Source organism: Pinus tabuliformis, chromosome 4_1 (genome assembly GCF_031772625.1).
Source record: "Pinus tabuliformis cultivar Carrire ecotype Pingquan chromosome 4_1, CPIR1, whole genome shotgun sequence".
Lineage (NCBI taxonomy): Eukaryota > Viridiplantae > Streptophyta > Pinopsida > Pinales > Pinaceae > Pinus > Pinus tabuliformis.
The window spans coordinates 136,982,001-136,985,053 of NC_142303.1; the positions used below are offsets into that span (position 1 = coordinate 136,982,001).

General features: G+C 35.5%; 1 long non-coding RNA gene across 1 annotated transcript; it reads left to right on the forward strand.

Moving 5' to 3' along the window:
* The first annotated feature begins 767 nt into the window (after nucleotides 1-767).
* Nucleotides 768-2,643, forward strand: LOC149174587 (uncharacterized). Its single transcript, XR_016258504.1, has 2 exons — nucleotides 768-1,177; nucleotides 1,941-2,643. It is a non-coding gene; the product is annotated as an uncharacterized LOC149174587 (long non-coding RNA).
* Nucleotides 2,644-3,053: the final 410 nt, after the last annotated feature.

Consider the following 3,053-nt stretch of genomic DNA (forward strand, 5'->3'; position numbering starts at 1 on the left):
TAATTAATATGGTAAACATTTTAATTGGGTCATAATAAAATAACAAAAATATGACTTTACAAAAATAAACTAATAATAAAAAGAAAAATGACTTAATGAAAAGAAAAATGATTCATGGTATTCATGTGGAATATAACTTATTTAAATATGGGAATTAAACCAGTGTAAAATACATGTTAATTCGGATCTAGAAAATTTGAAGAGAGATCAATCTTTTGAGATGCAAATATTTTTTAGAGTGAAAAGAGATTTGATCTTCTTAAAACTAAATAGATTTAAAATTAACATATATCTATGCTAATTTGTTGTATAATATATATATATATATATATATATATTTTAAAAATAAATAAAATTTTAACATATTAATTTTTTTTTATCAATTTTAATTATATAATAATAATAAAAATATTACGCAATATTATAAAATTAAATTAAATTAATTTTTGTGTGTCAAATATTATATTAAACTAGAAATTATCAAACAATTAGAAGAATTAATATTTTGAAACTTAATTAAAAAAAAAACTCTTTAATAAATCCATTTAAAATGAATATAAATGGGAAGAAATCCAACTTCTTTATCCAGCATGAGTCATGACTACGTTTGAGGCATACAATTTCAAGAAAGCCTAGATCCTCGAATCCCCTCTTAAGGTCAAGATACAAGATACAGGTAACACAGTGGAATTTCATCACATAATCAAGAGGATCTGGAATTTAGAAGAATTGGTTTCGGAACCGGTGAGAACTGGAAATGACGCCATGTCCACCCTACGCATAAAAGATTCCATGTAATGTCCAATGCGGGTTGTCATTTGATTTGATGGCTAGTGAATTGAGCTGGTCTACCTGTAGGAACTGTGAGGGCGGTGGAGGCTGTGAGATGAGTTGTAGCTGTCACCTCGATGTCGGCTTAATGCCTGCCGTCTATCTTTTCTTTCTCTGGCCTCTGAAGCCGAGAAAGATTCGTAATTGCAATTTGCCCTCTCACTTCACCTGGAGAATGTATTGAAATAGGGCTGACTTTAGGCATTGAAAAGGATAAGAATAAACAGCCAGGTCGTACATCGATGGCCCAGGCGTCAGGCGCCCGTGTATTTTTTCGCTCCACTTTCATGCCGTGGAGAATCGGCACGCCTAAGTGGAGTCTCTGATCACGGACTGCGCCCAGCAGGTGCCCTAATTCGTCTTCTCATTCATTGTAATATCTTCTTTGCATTTGCAGCCGTAGGTTATTGTGATTATATTCGTCAAAGTTCTATGCAGAATCACGCTGTAAGGACAGATAATTTAGTTCTCAGGTCTGATTATGGAGTAAGTTAATCTTCCCCTAACAGAACTCATCCAAATTTGACAAGAATCTCCAAAGCTTTAGGGTTCTACCCAAATTTCGAATCGCTTCGATTCCCTGGCAGATCAAAATTCAAAATTGTCGCCAAATTCCACAATAAGACCCATCTGCATCAGATCATTTTTATCTCCTCCAATTCTCAAGCTGCCTCCGCCGTAATGCCCAAAACGTTCCTCCCTGAATACTGAAGAAAAGCACGTTATTCACTTTGTATTAGGTTTAGCACTCGCTTCTAGCTTAAAGCACTCTGTTAATTTCAATCGCATTAAAGATTTCAAGATTTAAAAATCTTCAATCTCATTAAAGATTTCAAGATTTTAAAATCTTCAATCTCATTAAAGATTTCAAGATTTCAATATTTGAGATCGAATGGTTTGGTGCCGCTGCAGCATATCCGTTGGCCTTATAGGTCATCAAGCCCTAAAATCCCTAAGAAATAGACTGCAATTATTGGCCGGATCTTAATCAAGCTTTTAGGATACCGTGATCTTCAAATACAGTGTTCCACAGCAGCGTCATGATAAGTCTGCATGTGACGCCTTTTATTTCTTTGATGCACTTATTCATTCCAAGACTTTAATTGCAGGCGTGCCGCACACAATGATCGAGTCGTATATGGTTCGACCACACAAAGGGCTTTTCTCCGGTGTTATGGATTATTATGTGCAGAGCAACAGGGACTTCCCAACCTAAAGCGAAATTGGGCATAATTATTTTCTCAAAGAAATGCAGAATCTTTGTGACTCAGAAGGATCCACTTTGATTAGCGTAAATATAAACATATAGTTGCTATTTTCTTGTGTTGCCGGTGTGTTGTGTGGCCCACCTTAAAGTTTCTCATTTATTGCTCATCGTGTAGATGTGAGCAAGTTTAGGGATATATCATCTATGCATCTGTGTTCTTTTGGCCTTGTCATACTGAACAGTTTCACTCTGGCTTGAACAGTTTCCCTCTGTTTATCTTATTGAGTGAATGTTCAAACTTTATAAACTCAAGAATGGCTGCACTGTGGGGAATAAGTGGAGATGGTCCGACTTAATCTTAGGATTTTCTGTTCTACTACAAATTGTGGAGGTCGCATAATAATTACTGAACAGTCGATAGATATCTGAGATACAGCCTGTACACGACCAACGAACATGGAGCCGATATGATTGTTGCGTGGAGTTCACCTCACCTTGTAAGATGGTATTTCATCTCTTGTATCTTTTATGATCTGGATTTGTGTACGTAAGTGTAAACTTGTATGGGCTGTATTGGTATAAGAAATGTGCCAGTTACATATTAATGTATTTTTTTTCTATATTTGTCAGAATCTCAGACATATGTATCAAGCTTTAGTAATCATCTCATTACTTTTAGTTAGTCCGTTTCAGGAAACTTAAATATCTAAGTCTTATCAGTTTTTCTTGAGTAAATATATGATTGTGCTCTCACAGTGGAAATCGTATGGTTTTGTTCTTACAGTAGAAATCCACCATACCCAGAGTGGAACAATCAAATCCTTTGGTTTTATGATCGTCATTATTTAGAGTTATAGTTTTTGCTCAGCGTTTGTATCAATCTGGTTTCCCCGAGAGAAACGAGGTAATATACAGCCTGCAGTGGGGAAGATCCTCTGGGCCTGTGTATGGGTAAGATAAATTGTTGGAGGAATCACCACACTTCTATAGAATCTATAATTTCTACTCTGGGGAT